Source organism: Sus scrofa, chromosome 4 (genome assembly GCF_000003025.6).
Source record: "Sus scrofa isolate TJ Tabasco breed Duroc chromosome 4, Sscrofa11.1, whole genome shotgun sequence".
NCBI lineage: Eukaryota > Metazoa > Chordata > Mammalia > Artiodactyla > Suidae > Sus > Sus scrofa.
Window position 1 is genome coordinate 60,104,685 of NC_010446.5, and position 14,849 is coordinate 60,119,533.

Here is a 14,849-nt window from a genome sequence, read left to right on the forward strand (position 1 = left end):
AAAGCTTGGAACTGGCATATCCATAGATGATCTTAGAAAGCCTCCGAATCTGTAGCAGAACTGACAGAAGGTACTTCTCTCTTAAAAGCAAGTTAGCAAATACTGAAGGAGGTGAATAATCCTACAAAAGCAAAGACAGCCACACAGATATTCAAGAAACATAAAATATCAAGGAAACACACTACAATCAAAAGATCACAAAAATCTTCTAGTAACTGACTCAAAAAGCATGGAGATCTGATAAATAATCCAAAATAGCTGTTAAAAGGAAGCTCAATGAGCTATACAAAAACCAAGAAAGAGAGTTCAATGAAATTAGGAAAACAGAACATGAACAAAATTAAAAGTTAAAGAGACAGAAACTGTAAAAAAGAATCTAGCAGAAATTCGGAAGATGAACTATACAATTAGTGAAATGAAATTGTAACACAAAGCATCCCTGGGGTGCAAGAATGATTCAACATACACAAATCAATCAATATGATACACCATATTAATAGAATGAAAGATAAAAATCATATAATCATCTCAATAAATGCAAAAAAATGCATTAGACGAAATACAGCATCTTTTCACGACAAAAACTCTCAACTTGTAAAGGGAATAAATCCCAAAATAATAAAGGCCACATATGACATGCCCACAGCTAACCTCATATTCAGTGCTAAAAATTCGAAAGCTTTTTCTCTAAGATTAGGAGCAAGACAAGAAGGGCCTACTTTCCCCATTCCTATTCAACATAACACAGGAAGTCCTATCCAAAGCAATCAGGAAATAAAAAGAAATAAAAGGCATCCAAATCTGAAAAGAAGAAACATTCTTTGCAGATAACATGAGCCTATATAAAGAAAATCTTAAGAGACACTACCAAGAAAACTGTTAAAACTAATCAACAAAATCAGAAAAGTTGTAGGATACAAAATCAATATAGCAAAATTAGTTGGATTTCTATAAACTAACAACAAAATACAGATCTTCCTTAACTTATGATGCAGCTACATTTTGATAAACCCATTCTAAGTTGAAAATATCATAAGGTGAAAATGCATTTAATATACCTAATCTACCAAACATCACAGCTTAGCCATGGCTACATTAAACATGCCCAGAATACTTACATTAGCCTACAATTGGGCAAAACCACCTAATATAGAGCCAATTTTGTAATAAAATGTTAAATATCTCATGTAATTTATTGAACACTGTACTTAAAATGAAAAATACAATGGTTGTATGGGTACAAGATGGTTATTTGTGCATCAATTGTTTACCCTCATGATCACATGTCTGGAAGGAAACCATGGCTCACTGCTGCTGCTCAGCATCACAGGGAAGTACTACACATTGCTAGCCTGAGCAAAGACCGAAATTCAATCTCAAGTATGGTTTCTACTGAATGCATATTGCTTTCACACCATTGTAAAGCTGAAAAATTATAACTTGATTCATGGTAAGTTAGGGATCATCTGTACCTGAAAAAGAAAGAGAAAATGATACCATTCACAATAGTATCAAAAATAATATTTAGGAACACATTCAACCAAGGAGGTGAAAGATCTGTACCCAAAAACAAGACTTTGAGAAAGAAGTTGAAGAAGACACAAATAAATGAAGTAAATTCCTGTATTCATGGATTAAGAGAAATGATATTGTTAAAACACCCACACTATTTAAAGCCATCTGTAGATTCAAAGCACTCCATATCAAAATTCTAATGGCACTTTTTACATAAATAGAAAAACAGTTCTAACATTTCTATAGGGAAGCAAAAAAGTCCCCAAATAGCCAAAGTAATTCTGAGAAAGAGGAACAAAGTGAAATGTCACACTTTCTGATTTCAAACTACATTACAATTCTATAGCAATCAAAATAATGTAGTATTGGCATAAAATAAAGACACAAACTAATGGCAGAATTGAGAATCCAGAAATAAAGCTGATGTGATCAACTGCTATTAGATAAGGGAGCCAAGAATACTCACTAGGGAAAGGAAATAATACCATCAATAAATGGTGCTGGAAAAGACAGATAATCGCATGTAGACAATGAAACTAGTTCCTCACACCACACACAAAAATTCACTCAACATGATGAACAACTTCTTGACATGGGTCATGGCAATGACTTTTTGAATATGAAACCTAAATTACAAGTAACAAAAGCAAAAATTAGTGGGACCACATCAAACTAAAAACCTTATGAAAAGCAAAAGAAGCAACAAAACTGAGGCAACCTGCAAAATAGATAATCTACAAACAGTAGTTGTGATAAATAATATTCAAAATAATAAGAAACGTATGCAAATCAGTAGCAAAACAAAGAAAGAAAAACACTGCTATTTAAAATAAAAGATGGCAAAGGAAGTGAATAGACATTTTTCCTAAGAAGTCATATAGAGGCCAAGAAACAGCATAGAAAATGTTCTCAACAGGGAAATGCAAATCAAAATCACAATGAAATATTACCTCATACTGTTACAATGGCCATTATCAAAAACAAACCAAAAAAAGAGATAACAAGTGCTGGCAAAGATGTGAAGAAAAGAAAACACTTTTGCACTGTCACAGGAAATGTAAATTGTTAAAGTGATTATGGAAAATAGTATAAAGTTTCCTCAAAAAATTAACAATAGAACTACCACATGAGCCAGCAATCCCATTTCTGAGCATATACACAAAGAAATCAAAAAAGAATCTTGAAGCAATTATCTGCTGCACCTCCACATTCACTGCAGCATTATTCATAGCAGCCAAGATATGGCAACTATCTGTGTCCATCTTTTGATGAATGAATAAAGCCAACATGTGATATACATGTAATGGAAACTCACCTAAAGCAGTCAACAATGAAACAGATCTCTACAGTCTGACAGACTTGGAGTTCAAAAGAGAAGTAGTGAAAATACTGAAGGAATTAAGAGAAGATATGAACAGTAATGCAGACACCCTCAGAAAGGAACTAGAAAATATAAGGAGGAGCCAAGAAAAACTAGAACATTCATTTGCAGAGATACAAACTGAACTAAGGGCAGTAAAAACCGGAATGAATAATGCAGAAGAACGAATTAGTGATGTGGAAGGTAGAATAATGGAAATCACCCAATAAAGTCAGCAGACAGAAAACCAAATGAAAAAACATGAAAGCAATATAAGAGACCTATGGGATAATATAAAGCAGGCCAATCTACACATAATAGGAATTCCAGAAGGAGTAGAAAAAGATAAGGGGATGGAAAATATATTTGAAGAAATTATCGCTGGAAACTTCCCAAATCTAAAGGATACTGAGTTCAAGATACAGGAAGCACAGAGGGCCCCAAACAAGTTGAACCCAAATAGACCCACACCAAGACATATTATAATAAAAATGGCAAAAGTTAGTGATAAAGAGAGGATCCTAAAGGCAGCAAGAGAAAAGCAGAATGTTACCTACAAGGGAACCTCCATAAGATTATCAGCTGATTTCTCTACAGAAACACTACAGGCCAGGAGGGAATGGCAAGAGATATTTAAAGTGCTAAAAGGAAAAAATGTGCAACCTAGAATACTCTATCCAGCAAGAATATCATTTAAAATAGAAGGAGAAATACATGTAATGGAATATTATTCAATCATGAGAAAGAAATCCTGCTGTTTGTGGCCCCTTGGATGGACCTTGAGGGCCTATAATAAGTGAAATAAGTCAGAGAAAGAAAAACTGTATGATCTCACTTACATGTGGAAGCTAAAAAAGCCAAACTCAGAGAGCAGAATGTTGGCTGCCAGGAGCTGGGGGGTAGAAGAAATAAGGTAATGTTCATCCAAAGATACAAACTTCCAGTTATAAGAGGAATAAGTTCTGGGGATATAAAGTACAGCATGATGACTACAGTTAATTAACAATACTGTAATAAGTGAAAGCCCTTGGAGTAAATCTTAAATGTTCTCACTACAAGAAGAGAAATGGTAATTTGACAAGGTGATGGGAGTGTTAATGAACTCTACTGTGGTGACCATTTCACAGTATTTAAGTGTATCAAATCATCAGGTTGTCCATCTTAAACTTACCCAATTTGTATGTCAATTATACTTCAATAAAGCTAGAAAAAAATAAATGATAGATAGATAAATAGATAGATGATAGATAGACAGATAGGGATAGATAAAATGATGCTTCAACTTGTAGTGGTCATTCACCAGACATTTCTTGCCACATATTCCAACAGCGGCAACATCTCAAGCTAGGATCCCAGTTGCCCTTGTTTGGGTGAACATACAGGATGCAACACCCAAACTTTGGAAAACAAAACCTCAAACATATGCAGCAGATACATACTAACTAGTAATGAAATGATCACTGGTATTTCATATATCAACATTTAATGACATGGGGCCAGGATATTATTGTAGAAAGTAGGGATTGTTGCAAAACAAACATGCTCTAGCAACATTTGTTTTCAGCACTTCCTTATGATTTTCTCTTTCTTTCTTTAGCATTCTGGTTTCTTACCTCTTCTCCAAAGTCTATAACTCATAAAACTCCTGGGGAGTTCCCAAATCCAGTCTGCCTCTATCACTGTAACTCCAGGAGCATTTTATATGCAGAATATGTTCTATTTTTTTGCTTCATCTCTTGTTTATAAGGATTGTTGAATGAATGAATGGCTACAGTTTAAAGTCTGAGAACATAAAATGTTATTCATCTCATATAAAGGAATCTGTTTGTATTTTAATAGAGGTTTGAGAGTAGACCATGCCTGGGAAATTCAGGGGGACATGAGTTGGCTACAGATTTCTTTGAATGTGATATTCTTGACAATCCTCCTCTGTGTTATACGTAAAGCTAGTCCTCAGATGAATTTTTAGAGCCCACTTGTCAATTATTTGTGCAATGAACAAAGTCTACATGATCCAAGATGCTCAGAAAGAAAGGGAGAAGAGAAAGAACAGGAGAGCCCTTCTCTTCATACCAGCCAACTTGGTAATTTGACCTGTGACTGTCTTTAAAGCTGTTCAGAATCAATCTGGCCTTCCAAGTGCATCTCAGTTAGAGTATCTCTGAAACAGGCTGGCCTTCCTCCCCATTCCTTGATGTATGTATTTGCTAGTACCTGTGTATAAGCTGTTTGCCTCTGTTTGGAGGTTAACAATCAGGAAATTGTGTGATTTCAGGAATGGAGGACAAGACATAAAGTTACCTTAGTGGCCCTACACCTTGGAGATTGGAATCCCCAGGAAAGAGGACCTGTTGACTCTTAGGGAAACAATCTGTGGAGGCAAAAAGACAAGCTCTATGAGGAGCTGATTGCTTAGTAGGCGAACTAGAAAAGGAAGTAGATAATGATAATACTTAAGAAAAAAGGAAGAGGGGATGAAATAAATTCCTAAAAATAACCTCCTTGTTAAAGTATCTAAATAAAATTTAAAAGTACCTGTATTTTCAAAATTAAAGCAAGACACTTAATCAGGGCAATTTTTTTCATTTAAATAAAAATAAACCATAAAATAACTTTAAATAACAGATTTTCCTAATTTATTTAAAAATTAATGCATGTCTAACTATTCAATTTCATAAGACATTTTTACTCTGAGAAGTGATAATAAACTAGACATTTCAAAGATTACCCTATATATTACGGATTGCCTAATAATTGTTGACTTGATTCTGATGATGACTAGATTGTTAACAATAGAGTGTTTTAAAGATTTGATGATATGTAAAATAATATTATAATAATATAATTTGTTTTTACTCATTTATAAAAATCTGTGAATTACTACCCTAAATAGTTTTTTTTCAAAACGACTGAAGTACAACAGGTGTTCTTTTACTTACATTTTCCAACAAATTTTGATAATGCACATATATGAGTACGTAAATTGAATGTGTACCTTGCACAAAATAAAGGAAAACACTAAGTGTCCAAGATTTACAAGATGGACAATAGTACTTAAAGATTAGTACAGAAGAATAAACAAAATCCACATTGCATGCTATGTGTAAATAACTTGTAATCTGCTTCATCTTATATCAATATCTGTGGTAACTCAATTAATGATATATTTATTTTTATATCAAGGGTTTAATTTATACCAATGTATCTTTTTTAAAAAAAATATTTTGAAATCAAAGGACCGCTTCTGGTACAAGTAAGGGATAGTCTCTGACGTAGGTAAAGCTAGCTTTCATATTTATCAACCTGATATTCAGTTAGAAATATCAGAACAGCAATTTGAAATCTGCAAAAAAGTATATTTTTCCTGTAATAAATAATAACAAAAAGAAAACTAGTTGTTATCTTTAAACCTTTACCTGCACTATGCCCAGCATCTTATATGCATTATTTCATATAATTTTTATAACAGTCCTATTAGAAACATGTTAATAGCCAATGCTATAAATAATGTAATTGAGTTGCAGGAAGATTAAAGCTGTCTAAGATTGTGGTGAGCTAAGTGCAGCTAATCCCAAACTTAGTGTTTCTGACTTTTGCATATTGGCCCACTGTGCAGGACTACTTTCCTATCTGAATCTCTCTCCTTTTGCCTTTACCTTAAAATTCCCATCGCCTTTCCATAGACATGCAAAACTAGACAATGAATATCATCTAACCTAATATATGCATTTTACAGTATTAAATAACATTTGCACAACCACATAAGGGATACTTCATATTATTCTTCCTTCATTTTTCTTCTCCAATGCACAGCATAGTACTTTCCTTTAGCGTAGAAAGACAATGTTCATGCTCTGTGTAAGGAGGGTACTTTCTGCTTTCTTCCTCATAGGGAAGAGAAAGCACAGAATAGGTTGTGTTGATGGGTATGAATATGCGACCTGTTCTAAAAATGAAATACAACTTATTTTTGTAGGTAGGTCTACCTTCAAATTTGACAGAGGTAAAAATGTATGTTGAGTGTGGGAATAAGTCCAGAAAGAAAAAATGAAAAAGACTTGCTCTAACTTTCTTACCCTATTTGCACCTATATTTATTAATTTTCAATAATTACCATTATAAATGTCTGGTGACAGGAGAAGCAACCTGTGTCAATGAGATCTTTAGGATTCAGGACAGGAAACTTATCGATCTATCAAACTAAGCAATTCTGCATTTCCCATCATGGGTGCTAACTAATAGCGGTGTAGCATCACCATTAAAGAAACATATCTCAATGCATAACATTCCATGTCATGTAGGGAATGTCGTTAATGCTGGAGAAAAATTTTTCCCAAAATATATGTTTCAGTTTTGTTTTCAAAAGAAGGATTTATACTTCATAAAATGATTCCTTCATTTTCTCTGCATGAATAGCAATTTCTTGTGGAATGAGAGAGTAATATTTCATAAGTTTTCATGATTCTATAAAAACTGAATTCAAGTGATATATATGTGTATATAATATATGGCATTAAGTGAAATAAAACTACCCAATTATGAGTGATGTGGTATATAATATTAAATATTCTATGACTTAGAATGATTTTCAATCTAGCTAGCTTGCAGGTCACAGTAAATCGAGGAGAGTTAGTGCAATGCTTTTTTAAAAAAAGTCTTCCACTTCTTTCAGGAGGGAACATGACATTTTGGTAAATTAGAAAGTAGAAGGTGCTGGTGCCTTTCAGAAGATGTAAAACGCTTCACTTGGTACTAATGTACATAAAGCAATTAGTTACTTGTCATGATGGGTGTTCCCTAAGGCAGTGCACTTTCTCCATTAGTATTTATATCTACATGCCATTACACATTGGGTAGCACTAAATAGATGAGATACTTTCAGAGAATTACTCAAGTCATGTGCCATGAAGAAAAGAGATATTAGCAAACATTGTTAGCATACAGGTGGAGCTGGATCACTTAGCTTCTAGTGAGATATTTATTTTTAAATGCTTGCTGAGAGTGCAACATTTAAATGGATTAATTAACCCTTAGAGAAGAAGTTATTTCTTTATTGACTGGTAAATATTTTTGGCTAGTGAACACAATCATGACAGTTTTGTTAGAGGCCATCTCTCCCTACTCTTCCTCAAACACACTGCCTTCCTCTGGTGGAAAATTCAAAGGTCTCTTCTATTAGGACCTTAATTCAAGGATCTTAAATATAAAGATAATCATATCCGGTCACATCTTAGACTTAGGTTATATATCTGAAACTAAAGCAAGCTTATGTATTTTTGTATTATTTGCCTCTAGATACATTTTTTCCTCATTCTCTCTCTCCCTATCTCCTTCTCTCTCTCCCTCTCTGTCTCCACCCTAAGATTTGGAATATTCGTATGTCTTAGAAGATAACCTAGCTTAAACTTGACTCTTTTCAAATATATGTTCTATTTCAAAAGCTATTAACTTTTGATTCATCAACCTTTATAGCGAAATTCTTAAAGCATTATCTGTCTCATTCACCAGGCTTGCAGAATATATTTATGAATGTCTCATATATTCAAAGTATTAAAAGAGTATTATCAGGGAGTCTATCCTCTGGGCTAGCTCCCATAGGGTTCATATTTTGTTTAACACATGCCAAATCATGTGCCATTTATATCTAGTAGGTCTCTCTCTCTTATAATTATTCACAATGTATTTTCAGTCTGAGTAGATTAACCTGCATGTACAAAGCACTGAAACACTGAAATGCTGAAACCTTGAATCAGAGTTATTACTGATATTAGTTTCGAGAATTTGAAAACATCATCACTCATCTACAAAACCAGGGTTCTTTTCCAAATAAGTTCTCATGTTCAACTGTGGGAAAGGAGCTGAAAGAATTGGTTATTAGTCTTAGAAATATTAGACTTAGCCACACAAATATATTCTTTAAATATAAAATATTTTTGTGTTTATATTGATTGGCAATATTACAACTTCAGTAAATTCATTGTTTCATTGCATACTTGGAATTCCAAATACTACACATAGAAGGTTATTTAAATCTAAGGTAATTCAATTGAAGTTTTTAGACATACAGAAGTTTTGAACTTTAAATAATTCACCATATAAAGATTCACCTACTATAATTTTTGTGTCTGCATATATCTACTTGATATTTGGTAATTAAAAATTGTCCATGGCTTAAAATACACAGCATTTCTCCAAATTATGTGTTCTGAGCCTTGAAAATTAACTCGATATGATAGTTAAATAAGAGTCATTTCTTATTATTATGACCATTGCATAGTAAGACATGAGTAACGAAAATTGGATTGTGAAATATAAATGTGTAACTCCTAAAGTAGGAAGAGAAAGATGTTGCTGCATGTCTAGTAGTATCTAAATTCTTCTTCTGTGCATGGACTTCTGTGCAGTATTATAAAGAGTTGAGTCATTCAGTACACAGAGAAAATACACAATGTCCTTGAAGGATTTTTTTCTATTGTGCATCTTGAGCAGGGAAAATTTAACCTTGAAAATGTACTCAAGGCAAAAACCTATAAAGAATAAAAAAGACTGAATAGTCTGGAAATATTTCTAGATCAACATCCCTCAAAATAACTCTGAGAGAAAAATTCTTGCCAGAGAGATTTAAAATACTGCAGATGATGAGCCACTCAAGATAGAATCTAAAGGTTGCCAGCCTTCTAACTATAAAATCCTACACAATCTTGTTTCATTGCTGGTTTCTAAATAAAAAATATATAAATGTGCTTCTGAACACCATACCAGCCTCAGAAAAAGTCTTATAAATTAGCTAATGTAACTGAGCTGACTGAATAGTGAATCACTACTATGTGCAATATATTGTGTTTATTTTTTTTCTAAGTAATTCAGTCATTGCAAGCATAATATTGAAAATATCTGTCAATTTCTGGGTCAACTTGAAAACCCCAAGTCTTCTTATTTCTAAATGTTATGATGATAAACAAGTCATTCTCTCAGTAAACATAAAAAACCTATACCAATGTCTGTGAAAATCTGCCAACTCTTTTTTTTTTTTTTCATCTGTGACAACATAGTGGAACAAGAGTAAATATAAAAATCTCTACAATATTTCATTTAATTATTTTTTTTCAACCAAGCCTCATTGTAGAGTTATAAAAGTAGAACCTGAATTACATTTTAGGTTTTAACCTAGTTTTTCTTACAATGGAGGAGAGAAATGAGTTGGCAAATTGGCAAGCATTCCATTTAACAGATATTTATGGAACAATTACTTGGTGAAAAATACACCATTAGACAGGATGGGCCACATAATTTGTGGGGCCCAGTGCAAAAGGAAAATTTAGGGACCCTTGTTCAAAATGTAATAATTTCAAGATGGAGACAGCAGAGCATTAAACCAAGCACAGAACTCTTCTAAGAGTGTGGCCCTGAGTAACTGCACAGGTCACATCTCCTAAAGTCATCCCTGATGTTGGACAGTATGAAGCACTAAGTTAAATATGACTTTTCTACCTTGAGGAGAAATGGCAAAGGGCCTAGGAAGGTATACTCTGTGACCCCTCACCTGGAAACTAGCCTGAATGATGTCTTTTAATTTGGGGAATCAGGAAAGGTTTATTAAGGTATTAAAATCAGAATAGGATCCTGAAGGATGTGTTGAGTTTAGCATGGTGAAAATGGGGAAATGAAATTATTTTAGATGAGGGCATGTAACTGAGTATAAACATGGGGAAAGAAAAGGGCAAGATGTGCTGGATATTGTATGTAGACTGAGTTCTTGTAGAGTAGACAGGAGAGATATGCTACAATTATAGGTGGAGATCAAAATAAAGAATTACCTGAATGGGAGTGGAGTGAGTTTGAATTTCACCTTATAAGCAAATGGAAGCAATATTATCGCAAGCTGGCTACAGGGTGAAATGGGAGTAGAAGATGGGAAGAGATGCTAAAGTCTAGTATCTAATTAGTAAGTCAGTTATACTAATTCTCAGGGCCTGGGTTAGACAGCAGCAGAAATTGAAAATAAGGAATGGTTATGAAAATTATTGCAAATGAAGCATTGGCATACAAAGGAGGCAGTGGAGAAGGATTATTTAAATAATTGTGTCTTTCAAGAAACTCAGCAAAAAAGAAGAAAAAGCAAGGTTCTTGGACAATTCAGAAATCATTCCCTGAAAAAGTAAATGATGAGTCTGTTAATAGATTTAGAAGTAAGAAATGTGAGGACAATAAGAAGGGATTATTTGATGATAATTAAAGGATATTGACTTTTTTTTGAGGATAACCATAAAATTTGAAAATGTGGATGGTTCCATTTCTAAGTAGGTAACATTTAAGAAAATACACTCTTTGGTTACTATTTCTGTAGCAGGACAATCAAGGATCATGTATCATCCAGGCTGAGCATGTTCTCAGCAATTTGGCAACATCTGTTTCCACGTTAAGTGCTATATGAAAACAACTGTAATCCAGTCTTTCTTCTTTTTGAATTCCTGAAATCCTTATATTCTTCAAATCAAGAAACATGTATAGATCACCTAAAAAGTACCAGACACAGTAGGAAGCATGGAAGTGGGGGAGAGAAGTGGAGGGACAGGAATAAGAAAAGATGTCCTCAGGCTGCCCACAGTCCTACAGGGAAAATGGATGATAATACTCATTATGATAGCAATGAAAAGGCACCCGAAAGAAAGAACAAATAAGATTTTCTGAATGGAAAGAAATCAGGTTCACAATCATGATCCTTGTACAGAATCTTTAAAGGGGCAATTTTGCCAGTCTTGAATGTCTATTTCACTGTCTATATACATCAAAATGTCATGGAATTTGTTAACACACTACTTTGTCACAACTCCTCTCAAGACAAATATAATGAAATCAAGTTACTTGAGAAATAATATTTTCTGTTTAAATGTTTTATACCATTTTCTGACTAAAAATAGACAAAGTATTGTCTCAAAATTAAGAATATAGTGGACTGGGAGGATAAAGCCATATAAATTTGTAGCTTTCATCTGATTTTTTTTCATTTTATAATTTTAAATATATCCTTTATGAGCCTAAAATCTCTGTTATATACACTTTTATAATATGCTCAAACATTGCAAAATTGAGCCATGAGTATTTTAGGACAAATATTGGGGTGAGATCTGTTCAATACCAATGTCTATACCATTTAAACAATGGAAGCATCAGGTAAGTAACAACATTTGGACAGCAAGTCAATATGACTATGAAAGGTCTCCAATAATGAGCAAATTCAGACCAATACACAGTTTGAGTATTTGGCCTTCTTATTGACAAAGGTTGCTTTCAATCACACTGTATCTATTACCATATCAATCATCTTTCTAAATGAATACGATGTTATCATTGACAAAGACATCACTTAAGCTGAAAAAGGAAAGATTCTAAATAACAAAATAATGAAAGGTAGGTTGTTAGCAGGAAAATGAAAAATATTTTTTTTAAGAATCTATTCATACGAAAATAAAGAAATTGGAGATCAACATGAAAAAAGCTTTACTTGCTCTCTAGGCGCTTGAAAGAGAGAACACTTATCCTAGTTACTTACTAAAGTTAATGCAATAGGTTATTTTCTTTGGTATACAAATTAAAATATGGAATTGAACTGATAAAAATGATTTACATGCAGGATTAAAATATTGGCAGCTTTATAGAGTGAAATGTCATTATTTTGTTGTACCTTTAAGTTTTACATTTCCTTCTTTGAATCTCTGTCAGCCTTCATGAAGAGTGGAGAGTTTAATCAATGCTTGAGGTAGCAATAGCATAACATTGGATATTTTTCTTGCTAATAACCAAAATGATGTTTAGCAAACATTGTAAAATAAAATGACACACACATACATCCTAATTATCATAATACAAATTAAATAGGCTTCCATGTTTTGTAAAATGCCGTGCATTTAAAAGAGGCCTGCATTTCCACTAAATAAGCTGTTTTATAGTTACTGGTTTAGCCTAAGGCATTTAGCTCAAATAAAAGACTGAAAAATCAGGAAATTCGAAATCTGGAGTTATCACAAATGAAGCCATTTTTTTCTTAATTCTGTGATGAAGAGCTCTTGTAGAATGAGACTGTGCATGCATGTGTGTGTGTGTGTGTGTGTGTGTGTGTGCATGTGTGTGGCGTGTGTGTGTGTGTGTGTTTGAATGTTCTTCAGACTTGAATTCCATTTGCAATTTTATTCCAGTGTAATGAAACATCCTATTAAAATTCACTTTGATTCAGGTAAATGAAGGAAAGGGTGGTGTTTCAACACAGAAAATGTGAAGTATCTATTTATGTTCATTTGCTAAATATCAAAACAATATTCAGGAAACAAAAAGGGAAAAGATGGCATAAAATGACAAAGGAAATCAAGAGCAAAATTTCAAGCAGATTCAGGGAAATGAGGGGGCCATGTAGAATAGCAGGACGCATTTGGCCATTAAGGAAAATCATACAAATGAATGTGAGAAATGGCTGGACAATTTTATAGTGGGGGTAGGAAGAACCTACAAAGTGTAGAAGCATAAAGGTCACAGAGAAGGGAAATGGGAGGAAAGAGGCTTAAAGCAATCTACCTTTATTAGACCAATGATTACAGCTCACCTAGAAATTGCTTCTCAGGTCTATAAAATATCTGAGCTTTTAAGTAAAAAGGAAATACTGTTGCTGCTTATGAATGTTCTAAATTACCTGGATGCATGTCTTCTTCAAATGTATTGAGAAAATATTTTAACTGGAAAATGAAACTTCTTTTGCTTTCAAAATAATTCCTGTAGAGTAACTTTTTTTCACTGCTATAAATATAAAATTTGAAGTCTTAAGTTTAAAATCTATGTATATTGAGAAAAAATACCAAAAATTAGTAAGCAGGCTTTCTAAATTTATTTGCAACCTAGGTGACATGTTAAAACTAAATTTTGTTCTCTTATAACGCATTATATTAGAAACATATCTCTCACTGTTAACTCATGTCAGCAGTTTCATTCTCTTCCTTATTGGCATATATCCCACACCATACATCCTATATTCTCCCACATATCTAGGTCATTGCCTCCTCAAATTGAATTATGCAAGGTAGACTAGCTTTGACATTAGGCTCTAAAATGACACTATTTACACCTTCACTTTTACTTCAAATTCTGAACATTTTATCCTTAAACATATTTATAAATATATTTATTTCACTTATTGTATAAACTAAATATTTTATCACACTGGCCTGGGCCCTTCATTAAACCACAATTTGTACCTTGCAAACTTAATGTCAATGAAAACTTCTGTTATTTCACGAAGCATAGTGCCATAATCCTTGCGAAATCTTTATAAACACCATAACACCATATTTAATATCGCCTTTTAGAAGGATTAATTTATTGTAACTAAAAAATAGGGAAAATGGAAAATAAAAAACCTGCAATGAGACAACATTTTTGCAATCCTAACACAGAAGCTTGGGATGATCAGATTATCCAAACAGAGTGAAATGGGCATAACACAGACAATTCGTATCTGATAACAATCTAGAAATAGAAATCTGGAGAGACTGAGAGAAGTTTCTGATCATTGTGAAGAAAGAGATTGCAAGAAGAGTTACTTTATTTTCCCCAAAATAAAGTATTCATGAGAGTAAAGATGGTTTAAATAAGACATGTTGCTTAAATATAGGGAAAATAATTTAAAATGAGCAAAACAGTGGAAAGAACTAGCATGTAGAAAAGCATTCCTTTCTAATGGACTCAGAAGGAAATTTTAAAGGGATCACATTATAAAATACTGATCTAAGCTATAGCCAGTGAAAAGGAGTGAGCAATGGAGAACAAGTGAAAGCATTTAAGCAGCTCTTACATCTGGACCTTGAAAATATTATCTTATCATCAGCAAAAAGCAAAATAATAATAGTAGGAATAAAATAGTTACCACAAGGTAATAATTCAGGCAGAATTTTAGAGACACAAATGTTACTATATGCAATTTACTCAC

General features: G+C 33.2%; 1 long non-coding RNA gene across 1 annotated transcript in view; it reads right to left on the bottom strand.

The window, feature by feature from the left end:
- The window catches only part of LOC102160555, a 102,616-nt gene that overhangs the window by 56,239 nt on the left and 31,528 nt on the right, over nt 1–14,849 (bottom strand). The gene's annotated exons all lie outside the window — the stretch shown is intronic.